Source organism: Galleria mellonella, unplaced genomic scaffold, assembly GCF_026898425.1.
Source record: "Galleria mellonella isolate WM207_F2 unplaced genomic scaffold, CSIRO_AGI_GalMel_v1 utg133, whole genome shotgun sequence".
In the NCBI taxonomy this organism is placed as follows: domain Eukaryota; kingdom Metazoa; phylum Arthropoda; class Insecta; order Lepidoptera; family Pyralidae; genus Galleria; species Galleria mellonella.
The window spans coordinates 1,486,919-1,509,491 of record NW_026441990.1 but is presented as its reverse complement, the minus strand read 5'-3'; the positions used below and the strand labels follow the sequence as shown (position 1 = coordinate 1,509,491).

Sequence of the window (22,573 nt, the reverse complement as noted above, 5' to 3'; positions counted from 1 at the left end):
TATTTAAAGATTTTGTATTGCATTTAAATATATTTATTTATTAAATTTCAATACATTTAGACAGTGTATAATTAAAAATTGCGTCCCACAAAAAATTACCGATTTCAATTGTTATTTTCATCTAAAAACTAAACCGATTTTGATAAAATTTTTATTGAACCAATTTGTAAGTATATTCTTTCAGATAAAAAAAAACACTTCCAAATCGGTTTAGAACTGACGGAGTTATAAGGTAACAAGCAAATTAAAAAAAAACTGATATAAAAACCTCCTTTTTGACGTCGGTTGAGAAAGTTCTTTCAAACAAGATATCTTTAATCTCGGGTTAATGAATGTTTTCTCTTCTATTTACTTCTGTTTGCAGTCATTTAAGTATTAATTCCTTTTCTCGTTATATTATCTCTTAAATCTTCTGTAATTAAGACATACTTACGATTAAATCTTTATATTTGTGGGTAAATTAAATATAATTGTGGTGTAATTACATATAATTACTTTTTATACAATAAGTTTTGAACCTCTCTACTTACACAATAAATACGCTGTGTTAGTGAGAATAGAGAAAACGACAATAAAAGTTTAAGCTCTTGTACTAAATCTACTAAGTTGACAGCTGAACACGCTGTATACGAGTGTTTTTATATACTCGTACCTAAAGGTTTCTTTTTTTTTTTTTAATAATTTTTCAACCCATGTTTGGAAAAAAATGTTTAGTTTCACTACTAGAATGTTTTCTTAAAAGGACACTATTGTTTTCAATTTTACCCTGTATTCATTCATTTCATTCGTTCATTCATTAATCGTTTTCCATTCCAGTAGCGGTCATTAAATAGAATTAATCTATCTAATGATTGGAATCTAGTAATTACGCCGGGTTAATTCATTTCATACTGCATTCAATTTATTTTACCCAGCTATGTTTAACCAAGGGGAAACTTCATCCAGAGTTTAAATCAAAGTTCACGATATGCACGCGATGGTACGTTCTATCTGCAAAACTGTTAACTATTCTTTGGTAATGTAGGGTAATATCATTAAATTTATTAAATAAATTAGCATTCTATATAAATCGCGCCCCGTGTGACCGCACCTTTACAAGCATTTTGTTCGAACTAGATAGCGTGTAATTGACGATAAACCGTGCTCCGTCTAATAAGGAGCACGTTAGGGTCATTACTCATAGTCAAGAGGTGCTAATATTAGACGATCAAAAATCGTACACAAATAGAACAATGGCAGTGACCTGATAGGTATTTTAAAGTGTTGTTGTAAACGTGTAATTTTGAATTGTATGTTTATAATATACAAGTGAGTTCAATCTTTCGATTATGATCTCTCGTCGCCTTAACGGCTCAATATATCGTAAGGAAATTTTGCATGAAGTATTTTACATACTGATCAGGAGTATAAGATCGCGGGTTCCACTAGTAATTAAATAAATTAACGACTTTAAATAAATTAACATTTGAGTTTTCGTTCAGATTTCTTTTAAAATAGAATAATAGTTATTTTGATATAAAAACTAAACTACTAAACCGATTTGATAAAATTTCTATGGGACTAATCTACTCTTAAGTATATCTTTTCAGAAAAAACAAAACAAATTTTAAAAATCAGTGTTATGAGTTATGAATTTTCAAATACAAAAAAACTGATTTTTTATTTTTAATAAACCTATTTCTTTTTGATGTCGGTTGAAAAGGCGGACTTAATTATATGGCGTTATCTATCAGTAACAACAAAAAATATAATTATAAAATATAATATAAATTGCAAAAAGAATTATTAAAATGAGAATTGACGAAGATCTCGCGTAACACATTCACACAAAAAAGATGAATTGAGTGACTACTCTTGGAGTCGCTTAAAATACTTTTGGCCCGTTAAGAGTTTTAACAATGACGTAAGTATATGTACAAACATTTTACGATCAACCTTATGAAACGACCGATACAGTTCAATAACACTGATCCCTGTGGGGGTTGAGTTAGTCACATACTTTGTTCGTTATCAGATGTTAACTCAATTTGTGTAATGAGACGACCCATATGTTCATCGGGAGATATTCAAAAAGCCCCTTATTCTATTTTTCAAATGACAACATGTTGCTATGTATACAATTCATATCGTTTGTTACTAAGCAACATTGTAACAGGTAACGATTTTTATTATGCAATTAAAAAGTTTGTCTTTTGAATTGAGAATTGAGTAAACATTACTTCGATTATATGTATTTACAGCCATGGTTTAAAATCTAGCTTGCTCCCCAATGATATTTTTTCACCTAGAGCTTTAGTTACTTAATTTAAAACTATATTTGTTTAAGTTAATAATTTTTAAATTTAGAATTTTGTAACTGGATCATGCACTGAACATATTTCGAGAAAATTTAGTGTAAAGTTAACCTAACAACTGGTTTAATATAGAGGATATTTTTACTGCAATTTAATGTCTCATTCCTATGAGAAAAAAAAAGACCAGTAAATAACTTAGCGAACAATCTAATTGTTTCTAAATAATAACATATCCCAGTTATGCGAACGAAGTCGTGAATAAACGCTAGTATAGAAGCCGCAATGTTCTCAGTAAATATAATACAAAGTAATCTAGGTGACATTACGGTAGCTATATCGCAAATTCTATATTTAGACGCCCTAACCTATAATGGTAATGGCTTGTGACACATTACGGTTCACACATAGGTCAAAACAAGTTAATTAGATATCGTATTTTATCCTACAGTCTATTCGAATTACGTATTCAATAGGAAATACAAGCTTACAATCGAGATGCCTTTGTCTTAAGAACTTATGGCTTCGTAATTTGTTCAGGTTAAATATACAAAGACTTTTTATAATATTTTGAAACAAACCCTGTATTTTTCAATCTTTAAATACTACAATAGTATTGGACTTCACTCACTACACGGAAAGTAGTAAACTTACAGAAATTAAAAACAATACAAAAAAGGCAGGTCCTTCTGGCAGACTACAAAGAGGCTTATATTTAAGAGTAGATAAAATCTGAATCAATAATAATAAAAACCAAAGAAAATATGTATATGTAAATAAATGTTATTATAACAGATAACTTAAAAGATTGCATTGTATTAAGACAAACAAAACAAGAACTTTAGACATTACAAAGTTTTTAAAACAATATAATTTCCTTAAACAATAACATTTATTCAGTTTGTATACGTATTTTATTTCCTAATTGTAACTAATTAACAAGTTAGTAATGTCAATAAAAACATCTGATCAAAATAAACGAAATACACCTCCAAAGAAACGAAGAAGGATTTTATTGCAGTAATCACCACGTTAATGCGGGAATAATGATAAAATTTTCAAATTTGAATACACATACAAAGTATTTCAATCGTAATTAATTACACACGGTGATAAACAACGAGTTGAATCTAGAATGTACGTATTATAACGAAATAAGATTGTTCCACGAAAAAAAAACACCGACTTCAATTGCAAAACCAGTTATTATGATTTAAAAACTAACCTACTGAACCAAATTTTGATTCAATTTCTATGAAACCAATCTGAAAGTATAAGTCTTTTAAATAAAAAGAAATAAGTTCTAAATCGATGTAAAACTGACGGAGATATGAGGTAACACATAAAAAATAATACAACCGTTGAAAATTAGAAAGTAAATTTTAGTTCCTAGAAGAAAGATGATAAGTTTAATCAGTAGAAAAATTATGAAACCATTACAGGAGTAAACGCAACTGCAAAAAAAAAACAAAATGAATTCAAAATTAAGCAAACTAATCACTTAAACTATCACAAATAAAGACCTAGCGAATTGAGAATCTCGTATTGAAGGTCACTTAAAATAAAATAATAAGGACTTCTCTCCAGGTCTCTGATGGCAATAATTAGCAAATTCAAATTGTATATAAAGTTCAATGTACGACCTCAAAGATCGATGTTGTAATTGGATTGGTATTGTATTGAGTACGGTGTTCGGTTAGGTATTTTGTTAATTAATTGGCTGATCTGACGAGGGTTACGCGTGTATGAGACATTTGATACACCTGTCTTTTTTGTACATTTAACGGTGAGTAAGACAGACAATTATACAACTGAAGTAGATACTATATCCCTAAAACAAGTTACTTCTATTGTGAAATTTATATTGACTATTATTAATCTCACTTTTATTTTAGAATCTATAAATATACATGAATTTAAAATGCGGACATACATATCAAATGTAAAAATGAGGATACTATAAGCAAGATTTTGCTCTGCAAAAAAAAATAAATACAGGACCAACACGAGAGTAAATTCTATAAATTGCAAAAATAATCACCAAAATTGATTCAGGATTCATATAGTTATCGGGTAATATACATACACACAAAAAAAATAGAGGAGGATCAAGAACTGCTTCTTTAAGGGAATCACTTAAAAATCGAACTTTGATGTGAGACATGAGATTATCTTTAGAAATGCCTAATACGACAGTCTATTAAAGTTTTTCTGTCATGAAAAATAAATGTTCACGTACTTATCACATACGTGAATAACGTAAACAACGATATGATTGAAATGAAATAATAATAACATAGAAGTCACCTTATACTTGAATTTGTTTTCTTTTCCAAAGAAATAAAAATAACATATTCACCTTTTGATAAATAACAAGCCAAAGCTGCAGGGTATAACACTTAATTTGTTTTCCTTCCATTAAGTTTAGGATTAAAAATAACAAAACATTTATAAGGAGTCGAGATGTCGCTGGGCTGAATTACATTGAGTATATAAATAACAACATTACGTTTATACGAAATAATGCGGCCGTTATATTTATTGTAATCATTGCATTATTATGATTCACATTACACTCTTCATATGTTCGTAATAATATATGATTGCTTTACAACTTTTGAGAGCTAATAATTGGCATGAAAATTGATGATTAAAAGAAAGCAAGTCATTTTTCATTAACTACGATCACTCAAATTGATTTAACTTTAGCTTCATTATCATCAATGTAGATGTGTCAGTTAAATTTTTTTCTCGACTTATTCTCTACAACACTAAACGACAAATAATAGAAAAGCCTCAAAACTTACATATTTTTCCAAAGAAAAATTGATCAAGATTTTTAAAGTATGCGCAAAAATTTTGCAAAGATTTCATGTTTTTATAAATAGATATAGGCACTTAAAAAGTTAAAAAGAATTTCAGCTCTGGTTATTTTTAAATATTATTATAGAATAACATGGTATAGACAATGTATAGACATAGTATCAGCTTTTTGAATAATCTTCCTATAGTGAAATAGTCATATCCAAATACTTAAATCCTGAAAAAAAAAATCATATGGGATCGAAATGGGAGTAAACCTATTTTATTAAAAAGTGAAGGTGTCGCGTAACATGTTAAAAAAATACTGGCGAATTCAACACTTTTGACTTGAAGTCAACTAGAATTAATACTGATTACACTCTTTGGCGATTTTAAAGTAAACGTACCTAAACTGTTTAAAACATATTCCATCGATGTATCAACTGCAAGCAACTCACTATGGACCATGGGCGTGGTTATGGATTTTTACAGACCTTTTTTATAAGACTACATTTTTTATCATCATCATTAATCGTAAGATTTGCAAAATATTTGTCTGAAGTCAATTTATAACAAAAAGTTGATTATGTTTAATGATCCTCAGCATCGGTTCAAATGCCGACGGAAAATAAAATACAACGGTTGGTATTTTGCATACCTATTAATAATTTCAGTAATATAAGTATTTCACAACTTCATAGGCATTGTTGAATAACTTATTAATTATTATCATATATGGTATATATCAGCATAAACTTATTTATTTAATAAATATAATATTTAAAGTTCCAACATAAATAGATACTAATTCCTTCACCTGTAATGTAATATATTTTGATTGAAAATTGAAAAACAAAAGAGGAAAGCAATATTTTGAACGCCTGATTAAAACCTATTAAAAATACAATTTCAACATAAAAAATAAGTTTAAAATTATTCAATTATAGCTGACTCGTGATTTTTTATGATTATAGATTAATACATAGACACTGATGTATAATACATATATATTATATGTACATATCGAACAATATTGAAACAATTAGATTGTTTCAATATTATTGGATTCCAACAAATTTCCGATATATTTACAGATTAGGTACTTTATATTCTTCTAAGATATATCATTAAAACTTCAATAAAGTGATGATTTTAGAGAAAATAATTTCAGAATTAATCTTACTATTATCTGAAGTGTTATTATTATTTTCTTTCTTCTAAATTTATGAATTTTAAATTCATTCAATATTTTTGGGGATAGAGAGTAACATTTCTGAATCGACCCATTGTTTGAACTGTTGACTAGATACTAAATATACAAAAATAATTTAAACCAGACTGTAAAATAATATATGGAGAGACAAATAATAATTTGCTTGTTTGCAACCTCAAATAATTATTTATATCGCAATCGACACCCACAGTTTCCGTTGGTGAATGTTATCTAACGAATAAAATGTTGCAAACTATTATAATTTTTAGTATAAATGTCCTCACATTGCAAAATACACACGATTTTATATTTACAGTTGTATCATCATTAGTGATGTACATAATAAAACGGTAGCAAAGCACAATATTTCAAAAGCACCGCAAATCTGCGACGTCATTACGAAATCCCATACACTTGATACCGACTTTGCGAACGATTCAGCTAAACAATGAATGTACATTCATCCGTATTTTGTGGAAATATAAACCATCATTATTGCTATGTTGCAATTCACAGTTGTTTCTAACAAATACAAACCAATACGCAATTTCACTTCATTAAAACAAAAGCACTAGACTTGAATACAAAACTGTATCACTAGCACTAGGGGTCTATTTATTATTTTTAGTATAAAAATTCTATCATCACTGATTTTTTTTATATATCGAATATTTATGGGCAGGTTCGGCATACGGAGCGAAACCTACCGCAATGCCCCGACTGTTATCGAACGAACTGATTCCGGAACATTCGCTAGCGGTAACTGTTTTCGACGGGCGGTTTCGCCGGCCGCCGGCGTGGCACTGCGGGTGCCGGCCGGCCGCGTGCTATCCCTCACACACTTTGAAAACCTAACAACACATCTCTGGGAACCTCCCATCCGACCACAACCCTAAACACCAAAGCAGAAAGCCGCTTTTCGTACACAAACGCTGAAAAACGGCAATCGATGCTCCTGGAACAGGACAAGAGATCTTTCCGCCTCCGCTTCCGTCACGTAACCTACGCTACAGCCGTAGCGAATTTTCGCCAGTTCTATCACCAGGCGAATATATTACGAAAAAAAATATTAAACGATAAGAAGTCGAAAAATAAAAAAGTTTCGGCGACGGCAATGGCAAGATTATTTATGAGTCGTTAGCAATAAACAGATCCAAGAGATCATTATAAAATTCTTTTAATCCATATTTTGTACGATTTAAACGCTATGGGGTTATAAAATATGTCAGGTGAAACGAATTAAAATGTATTGATAAATTATTTTATAATCCAAAACATTGTAAGAAAATATTGGAATCAAAGAAAAACAAAAAAAATTAATCATTATTTCGAAAAACTGTTTTATTTAGAGAGAAAACTGGTTTATTTATAAAGAATAACAGGTTAGAATAGAATTTTTTTTACAACACAGGGGGCAAACGAGCATGCGGCTCACCTGATGGTAAGTGACTACCGCCGAAAAGATTAAAATTAACATTTGACGAAAAGGTACGTAAAATCAAAAAATAGTTTTCCATCCTAGTGACGGTTTAAATGTTCTTATATGAATGATTTATCGAATAATTTCTTTCGTAATAGAAATGAGAATATGATTTATCATCTTTTAGAATAATTGCTTTTTGTGTAATAAAGAGAATTCCTAAAGAATGCTAGCGAAAAAGATATCAGCTTCAAATGAGAAAAATATTTGCTATATCTATTGTTTAATAAAAAAAAAATTCGAATAATGAAATTGTTATTTACACATATTTATTTGTTTTATTTAACCAATTAAATACAATTGTTAATTACATGTTTTCGCTAATCTATACATTATTGTTTGTTGGTGAAATGACGCACTTTTAAATTACAAATATATTCAATTAAAAATACATTGCGTCATCTGGGTCAAATGTTCATTGCAAATAACATTTATCTATTACATTGCATCTATTCTTATATAGATGATTTATTCTCCCAGAAAATACATTCATTTGATTTCTATCATTTCCAAGTTTGTCCATAGCCTATTTGACTACTTTTACCCTAGTACATAAATCATAAAGTTTGTTAACAGTTAATACGAGTTAATAACTTCAGGAATTCTAACTCTCAAGCTCGGATACCAGACAGCCAATATACTCGGCGGTACGTTCCTCAGCGTCATCCAATCGCGGCGATCCTGTTTCATCAAACATGATAGGTACTGCTATACTATTCTGTAAAGGTTCGCACTCTACTTCACGATTCACTTCACCTAAATTTTCGTTTCTAGTAATTTTTATATTCTGTAAGCTTTAGGAATGATGATGGAACGCACATAGCTCCTAACCAGATCTTCTGTGAATTAGGCGTAGACTTTTGCTCTTTTGATTATAGACATATTCATTTCTTTCTTTCTGTTTTAAGTAGTCAGTACCTGAGGAGGGTAGCACACTTATCCCAGTTCAGTACGACGCCACATTAATTAAAGCGTCTGTCCACTGCTAAACATAGAGCTCCTTCTTGAGGGGTTTTGCCAATAGTTACTACGTTTGGCAGGCGGGTTGGCAACCGCAGTTAGGCTTTTCATAATGTTTTAAGAGGGACGTTTTTGCCCATACCTTGGCCTTTAAACTCCCTTGGTCGCCTCATACGACCCCCACGAGAAAGGAAAGTGTGGCCCATTTCATGCCAGAACCGTTGTCGTGACAACGACTTACTTGTTTAAAGAATACTAACTCACTCCCGGATCCACTAGTGAGATTCGAGTTTGATTTTACAGAATACTACTACTGCTCGAGTTACCTCAGCCAGACATGAATGTTTCAAAACAATTTACCTATTACTTTGTAGATGGAAAACCGTGAAAACAATTTGCACAATGTGTTTAACGTTCTGTCATAGTCTATGTTGTATAAAATTTAATCATACTCATATCATTGTAATTGGGATTGGAAATATTAAAATTTATATATAAATGTACATGTTTTTTGATATTATAAAAGAGGATATAATAAATTCGTATATATTTCTTTATTGTAACTAACCGAGGCTGATGGATGCAAAAAAATATCGTTTTAGAAGTAACGAATGAAATATAATATAAAGTTTATATATATATATATATATATATATATATATATATATATATATATATATATATATATATATATATATATATATATATATATATATATATATATATATATAATCTTTTTGAAATTGCTTAAAAAACTATAAGGTGTACCTTACAAAAAAAAACGTTTACTTGTAAATCCTAAACATCTTATGATTGTTAAGTAGGAAGACAGTAAGTGCCTACCTACATGTAGGCGGTCAGCATTAATAGGGTCGGTAATGATTAACATGGCTTATTTTCACAGTAAAATTAATTCCATGAACAGGTTAACCGCAGAGGCAAATTATACAGTGTCATCCAGCCACAAAACAGCAACCGTTGTTTAGCTGAAAGCCGTTCCGGGTCGCGCACTTTTATGCCGTGGGAAGTATGCGATTGGCCCTGATTCTGTTACATGTCTCATTCTTTCGGTAAAAGAACGTAATTATAATACTTCAGGCAAAAAAATACTAGGAGAAAATTTTAGGTGTTATATACAAATATAATAATTGGAAATTTTATTTCATGGTATATTACTAGGTAATGACGTTATGTATTATTTAAATGCAGATCAAGTGTGGGCAGAATTTGCGAATCAAATAATGCCCTTGCATTACAAATCAAGTAAAAAAAAGAAACAATGCTCCCAAAAAATATGTTAGCGACATATAATCCTATATCGAATAGTCAATTGCAACTGAAACAATTGTTCAAATGAAAAGATATTGTAGTAAATATATTAAAAGTGTCAATAGACAATCCAACGATTAATAACCTTAATTGATTTCTATAATAAAATTAAAATTGAGATATTATTATAATCTATATATCTATTGCAGCAAGGATTAAATTCGTTCAACAAAAGCAGTTGGAGAAGCTTGATACATACGCTATCAGTCATCAACGATTTCCGATTACTTTATTATGATAAGTTGTCAGATTTGTTGTGTTACACTGAACGCTTTATCGACCAACATTTGAACAAATATTTGACCATTATCTTTTAATACGGACTCAGCTTTTTTTGTTCATCAGCCGGGACTTATCTAACATTAGACAGATGGAAAGTTTGTTTGCCGTCGATAATCTCAAATAGTCATCTAACTGGATAACTTTCACTCATATCTTGCCTTGTCAGGATTTATCCAAACACCAATCTAGTAGTAGACTTTATTATAGCAGATGTGTCTGCGAGTTTGTTCGTATCCAACAAGTTTGCTGTGGTTTGCTCGGGTAGTTTGCAGCTCCTTGCTTATTCCTGCAGTAAAAAGCTTTTCATTAGGTATTTCTTTGGTACAGTTTATTTAAAAAGACAGACGCTACTATCATTAATGAGAGATATAATGAAGTAGATTTCGAAGCGACTCTATCTCGAAAATTATGGCATTAGTTTAATATGCAATGATATTAATGTTCCAAAGACCAGTACGTATAAAACTGATAGTGATTTTGACTCATAAATACTTTAAATTCGGAGACTGATAGTTCTTCAGATAAAACTATAGGAAAACTTTTAATATAAAATTTTAATTTTAGAAACTGGTTTACAGAATGAGATGTTATGGATGAATAACTGAAGCCCAATGTATAAATCAATGAATGAATAAGTATATTTTATTTATATTATACAATATAAGGAATAAGCAAGATAATAAGTGTAACGTTACAGTTGCATAGTACAGTAAGGCGGTATTATTGCTGAAAGCAATCTTTACAAGACAACCTTAAACTAAATAGCTAATTGTATGTATTGTATGATAATATTGCATAATTAAGTTTGGAACAACAGCATAAAATAATAAAAAAAATATTATAAGTACCTATTATCAAATTTAAAAACATAATTATTAAACTATATACATATATGAACGCATACATATATACTAAATATGTATTAAACATATTACCGTCAAAATGGGAAGTGTATTACGTTACGTGGTATCTAATGTAATGACCACGATGCTACTCTATATACGGCAAACTGTCACCACTTGTTATCCGATAATCTTAATATTTACTGACTAGTTATTTATCACGTGGATGGACACATAAATACTAATAATCATACTTATTACTATACTTAGACACAAGCATCTAGATTCCAAATGATTAACAGCAAAACGTGTGACCTGCATAACAATAGGCACTGTGAACTTATGCTCGGAGTATTCGCCATTTATTTACTGTATGCACAATGACGTTGATTATTCTAATTGTAGGTCAGTAGTACTGAAGCTGACAATGTATGTACATATCTATTCGAATATATTTATCAATAATTGTATGTATAGAAAAATGTCATCGACTGACTCACATGCCGTATGCCGAGGATGTAAGTGTACAATGTGTTATAACCTCTTTTCATCCCCAGAAGTTGTAGGAAGCCATTTAGACAAGCTTGCTGGTGTAACGACTATCACATCGGCTTAGAGGGTACATCGGCACATCGGCTGAGGGGGGGAAGAGATTGTCAGTAATGCGAACCACCAATCCCATTGCTAGCAATATACCCTGCCAAGTCGTCATCCACGTGGTCGCTCTGGAAACAGCTGTGCTGAATTCCAGGTGTATCCATCACGATGGGCTAACTGACCTACCTTTTCATTCTCACCTATCATCCATCACTGGTGCCCGCCAGCATATATCGTTAGCCCAGACAGGTTTCCATTCCATTTTCATTAAATAAAATCTTGCTGCACTACATGTCTAATACACCGACTCACCTTCCGGTAGTCACGAGTTCGATCCCCGTACAATACAACCATATAGAGTATATGTTTGTATTAGTCTGGATATTTTCGCAATTTTTGTGTTACATGCATACCTAAAATTGAAACGCACAGTACATGCAAAATCCATATCTGTGTAAACTGAAATTCAACTAAAGTCTAAGTAGACTACTGAATTATTAATTTTTTCTTCTAATCAACCGACTTCAATTAAAGGAGATTCTCATTCGATTGTATTTTTTTTATATCTGTTACCTCATAATTCCGTTCCGTCATTTATAAATCAGTTTGGAATTTTTTTTATTTGAAAAGATATAAGTACTTTCAGATTGGGCCCGTAGATATTCCATCAAAACTAGTTCTGATATTTAAATTATAATAATAGATTTTCTTATTTAAAAAAATCAAGAATAATACTATTAACCTGTAATCGAGTCGCATTAAGTTCCGATTGTGAATTAAATTTTTTGTTCTAAATACTAAGAATACAAAATTGACATATGCACTGGCGACATCTATTAAAACCCACATCGGCGGTGGAAACCTAGAGAAATTTCCGCACAAGCCGTGTACGCCAATTTATCATGGCGTGCCATCTAAACAACAAATCACAGTGACACACAGATAAAATGCAGCGTTTAATTCATGCGAATCGAATGCAATCGCGGCGGTGTGACGAATCGATGACAATGTCCCGGTACAGATGGGCGTGAGATCGCGATGGTAAGATCTCGATTTTAATTACCCGGTACATAAGACAATTGGCATGTTTAGAGTTCTTGGGAGCCTTTCGTATGTCATATGAAATCACTTCGGAGTATTGCGCACAATGAGACGGTTGACTGTTAGTCTGTGTGAACTTTGTATGTTTCTTTTATTCCCGCTGGTGATAAGTATACGACTAGCCAGATGATAAACGATTACAATATATACTTCATCATCATCGTCTTATCAGCCGTTAACTGTCCACTGCTAAAGATAAGTCTCGATCATAGACTGCCTTTGCCATTGGGGGTATTGCCAGTAGTTGCCACGCTTGGCAAGCGGGTTAATAACCGCAGTTAGGCATTGGTGATATTTTAAGAGGACGGCAGCGGCCCGCTACTCGACCATTAAGTTCTCTTAGTCGCCTCTTACGACATCTACGAGAAAAGAAGAGGGAACGACACTATATATTTAATGAATACAATTTAACATACTTCATATTACACAGCGTTTGTTAGTTTCAAATTAAGTTTTATTCCCACAATGGATCCTAGAAAACTGATAGAAATACTTCAACATTTTATTTGTAAATATATACATAGGATATAAAAAAAAGACTAATACGGATATTCTCTCTCTCTCTCTCTCTCTCTCTCTCTCTCTCTCTCTCTAGTTGTACACTCTTGACAGAGTGGTAGTAGTTTTTATGATTATGGTGGATTGTCTCTTCTTCGTAATTGATGTCCATACAATTACCTTAGAACGTTTGCCTTACACGAAACCTTGGACATTCCATACAGTTTTCATTTCGGATGCTATTGCCAAAGCACTTAAAAATTCGTGTTTGAGCAATCTACGATAATCTCTCTTTGATTTTCAGTTTGTTCAAAACGAAAACGTTAGGTAGACAGTTCAAGGTGACAGGTATACAAATGTTAGTGTTGTGCAGGTGCAAGTATCAAATCCGTGATCATTAGCAAATAAGGTGGTATGTTAAACACTACACCACCAAGGTCATCTTCCAAAATTACCATCTGTACTACTGTTTACTGTCACACGTCTAAACTTTTGATACTTTATATAGAAACTTCAATCGAAATTTAATCAGAATCAATTAGTCTTTATTGAGGCTAATTTAGATACATGAATTGTCACGCAATTACATGCAATTGCAATGTCTATATTTAAAACTAGCGTTTTGTCCGCTACTACGTACGCGTGGATTTCAGATAAGGAAAAACTAATGAAATGGATTATTTCTAGATGGCGTGTCTAGATGAAATATAAACCACTATTTAACTTAGATCTTCAGGAACATAACTGTGAAATCCGCATCTAATTTTATGCACTAGTTTTTGCGTAATACCGGAACAAACATACAGACAGACAAAATTTCTAAAAATTATTGCTTTGGAATGTATTGATTTTATTAGGATTCTTCATATAAATTTTTCTTTAACATCTCCCATATACAGACATAGTGTAGTTATAATTTCATTACATTAATAAGACAACAGAGTATATTAACGCAACCCATTTCTTAAAATTATTGTTAATATTCATTAATAGGGTGTCAAAAAAAATATTATTTTGTCCTATTTCTTTATATTACCAACAACTTTAAAAAGAAATCAAAATTATTGTATAAAGAAACAACTGTATGTGTACTAACGGCATTATATAATAATAGGTATTTACAATGTGCATACCGTGTACTTTTTATTTTTATGGGTGAAAATTGTATCGGTAACTCCGCCTGCGCTAACGGGATACGCTGGCGGAGCACCAGTGAAGGGTGTTAGATGAGAATGAAAACAGGCCAGTTAGCCCATCATGATAAATTCATCAGGAATTAATCATGATAGTTTCCAGGGAGAAACGCGAGGAGGTCCACCTGGTTGGGTATATTGCTAGCAATAGGATTCTCAGTCTCCATTACTAACAATCCCTTTCCCCCCCATACCTTGTACTGTGCAGTGCCTTTGGTACTAATAGACACTTGTTTTTTTTATTCTTATATTATTAAAAACGGTTAATTATTTAAAAATATGCCACCCCATAGGTGCAACAACATTAAAAGATTTATATAATTTTTATTAATATACCTACCTACTTTAACTAAATTAATCATTATATGTAATTACTTCTTCTGATTCATAATTGCTTATAATAATGTTGCAATTGCCTATACAGTTACGAATATTAGGAAATAATTCGTGCCTTTTGGCTAGTAAATACTTGTTAAAGTTGATAATTATTAAAGAAATATATATTATTAAAATATGAGAATTGTTTTTTTTTAATGGATGATAATGGCAACACTGCCTACGCTAACGGTATACACTGGCGGGGCACCAGTGAGGGATGCCAGGTGAGAACGAAAAGGCAGGCCAATTAGCCCGTCATGATGAACGCCAGTAACTCAGTACAATGGTCTCCAGAGGTAACCACGTGGAGGTCGACCTGATAGGGTATTTGCTAACAATAGGACTGGTAGGCCGCCTTACTAACAATCCCTTCCCCCCTTTGAGAGCTAATTGACAAATGATATTGAGAAGTGTGGACTGAAAGACGATGTAGTGTCAAAAATCGAAAAGGGAATGTTGCGTTGATTTGACCATTTGGAAAGGATTGATAAAAGAAGATTTACGAAAGAGATTTATCGAGTATGAACGAATAGAGATGTTGGTAGGGGCCGCCCTAGACGGACGTATGTCGATCAAATAGGCGACGCACTGAAGAAAAGCCAAATTAAAAGAATCCGTAGTCGGCGAGCGTGTATGGAAATATTGATAAATGTGGAGAAAGCGAAAGAGGCCTGTTTGAATCTAAGCAATTAGCGTTCCATTGTTTCTGCATATTCTAATAGAAAGCAGACGTGATAGATATGTATGTAAGTATGAGAATTATTGGGCAGTCTATGGGAGAGGCTTATGTCCAGCAGTGGGCGAATAACAGCTGAAATGATGGTGAGAATTATTCCAAAAATAAAATGTACGATTGAAAAAGTTCCTAGCAGCTAGGATTTGTTATTGAAATACAATTTTCATATGTAATAATAGTTCTGTAACTAGTTAAACAGTTGAACTCCAACCACACATAACACAATAGTTACACTGCGAACTCAGTATGCAAAATAAGTTGAAATACATACAAGCTGCAAGTTTTAGCGTGAGAGGAAACACTTGGTAGGCCTAGTTTTAAATACAAAAGGCTCACTCGACGCGGTATAATTCTCTAGAGGGGATTCGCGTACGTGCTCGAGTGTTGGGTTTTTGTAGGTTACCCGGGCGACACCTACTGATTGTGCCAACGATATTCAAGATTGTGTGACGATTTGATAATATAAAAAAAAAAAGGCATCTATATATTAGCTTTTTGCCTGCTACTTCGTACTCATGGATTTTAAAAGTCGAAAAACAATGAAATAGTGGTCTATTCTATGGCATATCAAAATAAAACATACATCAATTTTGAAGTTAGACCTTCAGAAATATTGTGAATGGCATCTAATTTCGTGCAGTAGTTCTTGCGTGATGGCGTAACAAATCTACAGACAAACAGAGAGACACAAAAATTGTAAAAAAAAAACAGTATTGTGTTGGCTTCTATTGTTCTTATTAATAACATTCCTCATAATAATTTTTAATAATAATCTCCCATGTACAGACATCATTTTGTTACAATTTTATTATAGGTAAGATATAGGATGTGTTTAGAAACAGTATTTATAAAAATACTACCTGTATCCCGTGACTTTGTTTGCATGTATCATTATATAAAGATGTTCATATATTTGTTACTCAGCCACGCTTAAGCGGAAAGGATTTGTATAAAATTTGGTACATTAGTAGATTATATGCTAAGACATGGGATACTATATGTTTATTGTTCAATCTTTTAAGCGCGACTGAGCGAAAAAGAAAAAATACATATATCTTTCATATTTATGACATTAGTAGGATTATAAACATTATTTGCAAAACGTAACGATGATAAATGTTGCGAAAGTCGCAATATTTAGATTAAAATAAACATGAAATATTAATATTAGCTGGTCTTCAATTCTATAAATCAGTCAACGAACATCGAAGAAACGAGTACAGAAACTATAATAAGAGACCAAATTACAGTTTTTTTTTTTTTTTTAATTCTCGTTAATAGGACGATGAACCTATTTTTTACTGTTTTAATGGATAAAAATAAAATAGTAGCATTCCGCCTGCGCAATTGATGTACGCTGGTTGGGCACGAGTAACGCACGAAGTCAGTTGCCCCATCTTAGACGATTTTGCCAATTGACTATAAAACCATCTTCATAGGTTAATATTTGTAGATCTCTGCTTCACCCTCACCTATCAACTCTGGTGCCCCATCAGCGTTTGTCGATAGCGCAGGCAGGGTTACCATTCCAATTTCACCCATTAAAATAAAATAGGGTATACCTCCTGCTAGCAAGAGCTCAATATTGACGATATACTCACCTGGAGGGTAAAGGGATTATTAGTAATGGGGTCTAACGGACCCATTGCAATACACTGTCAGGTCGACCTCCGCGTGGATCCTACTGGAAACCATCGTGGTTAGTTCTAGTGGAATTCGTCACGACCGGCTAACTGACCTACTTACATTGTCACCATTCTATTATCACCCATAAAAAAATATACTCACCTTCTCCAGTGACAAAATAGATTAATAATGACGATACAAAATATGGACACCACAATCTCTAAGTGTACCATTGTATCGTGCATAACGAAGACGGTCAAGAAACTCTGGATATTCAGAGGACGCCACCCTCAGACACGTAATGTCGTGATGCATCGAGCTGTCGCTTAAAAATTAAAATAAGTGCTCAAATTACACTCCACGCCAGCAGCGGCGACGTCTCCTAGTTTATGATTATGATTGCATTCACTTTTTATAGCTGTTAAGTTTCCCGTACTTTTATGACTGGAAAGGTGTTTTAACGTAACATCCATAGCGTAAAATCAAACAACGTAGCATCTTGCAAAATAATATCTATACTTCAATGATATAATAAAAGATACGTGATATTATATATATATATATCGATTGTATTGTATACGATATTAAAACTATAATATTGAAATAAAGAATCCGAAATGAATATAAATATCCAACCGATATAGGCGATATCAAAATAGATGACGACCTTTTTTCCACCATCAATGTCCAGAGGAATTTAATATATAGGTAAATATAGATATTGGAGCGTGGACAATTGTTGTGACAAATTGGTGAAATACGTATGTGTGTTGTAACTGTGTTCGAAAATTTATTTTCAATTGTTTTCTTAACGTACTGCATATTTTTTTCTGTAGTTTTACGGCCCTGAATAACTAGTTCTAAAGAGCGTTCTTTTATTGTCATTCGTATAACATTTCTTTAAATACATTGTCATACTAGAATTTCAACCTTCAAAATTAGAATAGAATATATTATCTACTGAAAGACGAGGATAAGGGAATGTTATATATTTGCATAAATACAAATATAACGAATCATATACATATCATTATGTACTCACCAACTGGACCTGGCTTCGATTTATCGAGACGTTCGTCCTGCAAGGAAAAATCCATACTCAAATTATGACATAAACACATATTTAGCAATTGTACATTTTGCAAACAAGGAATCATCAAGGAAAACAATAAAGTTGCATTGGAAACAACTTTGTTTATGGTCCATTTATTGCAATCGTAACGTACGGTATTATTATCGTCCATAACATGAAATTATTTTATCTTCCTCATTTTATACAATCGTAAATGTCACTAAATTAAAAAAGAATGGACCGTCTACCATGAAAAGTATTACTAAAGTTTCGAACACATTTTCATGCGTACAATAAAATATGCTTTTTACAAAAATTGAGCTCGTATAAGGAGATCATCAGAAATACTATTCTAAAAAGCATCCAGTGATCATAACTGTATCAACCATTTCGATAGAAATTCTTTCGTTTTCCTCCATTCGTTCGGCTTCGAAATTCTGAACAAACTTTCATGGTAGACACTCAGCTTTCATAAACAACGAGATTACAAATAACGTTTACTTTTTAGGGTTCTGCATATAAAGGGCAAAACGGAACAGAAAGTACAGACTACTCGTTTATTATTCTTATTCAAATCGAAATTGATTTTGTTGTATAATAAATGTGGTAAAGGAGCATATTATGATTTTTCTTAGCCTCACATTTGTCATTGTCTATGATAAATTCTTTGCGTCATTGACCAATTCAAAAACGTCCAGACATTTAAGATTATTTTCCAGGGAGGCCTGATCCCTCAAAAAAGTGCATATGTACTTTTAGATGTCTTTGCTTATAACTGTAAGTTATGCTTCTGATCCTGGGGCGAGGATCAGATAATTCTAGAGTGGGCACAACCCAATTGCACCCCTATCCCCTTAAATATAGCTATAAAAAGGTTGTCATAATCGTTAGAAATTCAATTATACTAGGTGTGCCCGTGATTTCATCCGAGTGATCGGGGTATATTGGTACAGAATAAAACCCTATTTTCATTTCTATGTCAAATAAGGACTTCGTCTATGATAAATTTTATTTCGATTGGCGTCAAAAAGTAGTAAATTATATAGTAAACCAAAATTAAGTTTTACAAAATTAGTACAAACGAATCCGACAGAATTTTTCTGTATGTGTGGGTATATTAAGCAATATCTTCGCCAATTCTGAATAGTGATTATTCTTTTTACAATCAATAGGGTTTGCACCAATGATAGTTCCTTACATATTACAATTGAATTTTCAATCTTAAATTATCACAATAAATAACATAATAAAATGGCAATCCTACATTCATTCCATTTCCCGCGGCAAAGGAAACATGCGGAAATGTCACCTACTAACGACACCTAGTGACATCCAACGGCACGACCGATGTCACTGCCGTAAATTGAAGAAATTATATTGGAATATTTTTAGTGTTCCATTTCTATTATGACGCAGCTAAAATCGTAAACACAAAAAAATAGGCAATTTTAATCGAATTAGACTATTTGGCATATTTTTTAGGAAAGCCTGGCCACTTATTTTGATTTAAAAACTATTAAACCTGTTTTGATAAAATTTCTATGGGACCAGCAAGTCTGTAAGTATATCCTTTCAAATAAAAAATCCAAATTGGTTTAGAAAAGACAGAGTTATGAGTTAACAATCATAAAAAGAGATACAACAAAATTGAGAACCTCTATCTTCTTTTTGAAGTCGGTTGAAAAAGAAACATGTAATTTTAAACATGTTTTCCCGTATAGTTAGAAACTTCGCTCGCATTGTGGGATGAACACCAGATAATTATGAGGTGGGCACGATCCATCTAGACCTAAATACAATCCTGTGCCTTTAGGCTATGTATAATCGTGTAAAAACATTGGACTATCACCAGAATAAACTACTGTTACATTATCTTTATTTACTTCATGGGGTCAGATCACAACTCGTAAAACTTCGATTCATTCTTTCTTTGCTTATCCTTACTGTACCATCTTAAAGATTTACCCCGTTATTCATAAAAACTAAAACCTTTTACAAACCTATTTTTAAGTATTACACTGTTTTGTCACTTTCTTTCAAATTAAGAATTTAGCACAAAAGAAAGAGAAAAACGGTTGAATAGCTAAAATAGGTTTATGAACGGTTTCATGTGTGTGTCGCGGTTTGAGATATCTAGTCATCTAGCTTCTGATACCTAAGTTATACCCAATAGACTTGCTGCCGAATATATTATACAGTATAGCGAAATTCTCAATTTTGCATAACGCTATAATAATAAAAAATAAATATGCTCACGACTACAATCCCTAATAGGGTTATTAATCCCTATCCCAAAGCATTATGGTCATTTCGGTGAATAAGAGTAATGCTTCTAACTACCTGCACATTATTACTACTCAGTTTAATTTGATTTTTCATTCATATTTTCCATCGCCGAAAATTAAATTAGAAAAAAGATTTCGATGTCGACAATTTTTCAACTTTTATGTGAATAAGACAGAATAGTATACCACTAGGCTACTACGCTCTAATAGCAATAAACTGATAAGTGATAGCTGATTTATTGTTGATGAATTATTGATAAGAATTTTTGCATTGTGATATGAAACAAGATAAAACTGTATGAAAAACAAAGTATCGCCGATCATACTAGGTCACACACAAGTAATCGATTTATCATTTAAAGCTATATATTATATTTATGTTGGGTTCTTGTTAGTGTGATAAATTCTCAAACCTTACTAATATTATAAACATAAAAGTGAAATTGTCGGCAACCTTTTAGCACCCTAATTGATAAGTATGAAATTTGGTATACACATAAGGTATGAAGACGGACATAAACTAATTTTTTCACTTTTGTTTGTTGTTTCTATCTCTAGTTGTCACCTTACATGGTAAGGCCAGGCCGATGATGGACCACCATTGTCATGCATTGCAGATCCTTTGTCATACTACAAATGGTATCACATGTATATTTATTAAGTTATTTAATTGAAGTTGAATGTTATTGTTGATCATAGTATGAGTCAATCTGTTAATGTTAAAAAATCAGATAAATTGAAAACCTCATTCTTTTGAAAGACACTGTAGAACAATTAAATAAACAAACTTATTATATTACATTATATGTATAATAAAAATGAATATATTCATATAAAAAAAAAAAACTAAAAATATTGTAAAAAAGTTGATTTAGAAGTATAAATAATATAAACCATTTCACCATCATTATTATTGTATTTACTGTTTCTTATATACATTATTTTATTTTATTCACATTTTCTGAAGTCACTCATAATATAGGTGTACAAATATATCTGACTCAAAATTGCTGAGATCACCCTAAATATAAAGACTTTTGGAAACAAATAACTTTTTGTTACATTTAATAAGATTTTATAATTCACTCTCTGAACAATACAAATATTTTGGTGGGAAAGAAATTGTTAGTAATGGGGTCTAACAACCCCATTGTTAGCAACTTACCCTATCAGGTCGACCTACAAGTGGTTCCCCCTGGGAAACCATCGTGATTGGTTTATTGTTGAATTTATCACTATGGGCTAACTAACCTGCTTTCATCCTCGCCTATCATCGATCACTGGTGCCCTGCCAGCATACACCGATAGCACAAGCGGGGTTGCCATTCCATTATCATACATAAAAAAAATACAAATATTTGGGAATACATTTATTTGTATTATCTAGACATTCTGAATTTTTGTTGTTTTGATATATAATATTTTATGTCACAATATTTAATCATACTAATCTCTAAAACTGCCACACCAATTGTAATAATAAATTTAAAACGTGTATTATTTGCTCCAATTTAAGAGATAGTATAATTTATATCCTGATAAAAAAAAATGGGCCTACTAGTAATAGGAGGCAAAACATTTGTGCCAGATTAACTAATGTTATATATAATGTAATAACAAGAATTTAGTAAACTTACTTTAAGTTTTTGAATAAGTATGGTAATATGTAAGTTCATAAAAATTTGTTATTAAATTATATTTAAAAATATAAAAATACTTTTAAAAACTGACAAAAGTCAATATTTTTTTTTAATTACACAGGTAAATCTATTTGCTAGTTTATTTATTTAATTGAGATTAGAATATAAACAACTAATAATATATTAAATTGGAATTTGAAAATAATTCACATATAAATCTACTCAAATTAACATTTATTTATATAGAA

General features: G+C 31.7%; 1 protein-coding gene across 3 annotated transcripts in view; it reads right to left on the bottom strand.

Moving 5' to 3' along the window:
• Window positions 1-22,573, bottom strand: part of LOC113511153 (focal adhesion kinase 1) — a 181,705-nt gene that overhangs the window by 158,610 nt on the left and 522 nt on the right. For 2 of the 3 annotated variants that reach the window (XM_052903164.1, XM_052903166.1), the window contains exon 2: window positions 18,371-18,407. The gene's annotated coding sequence lies outside the window, so the exon portion shown is untranslated. Of the gene's footprint in view, window positions 1-6,843; window positions 7,113-18,370; window positions 18,408-22,573 lie in introns of those variants that run through there. The other variant, XM_052903163.1, reaches the window with a different exon arrangement.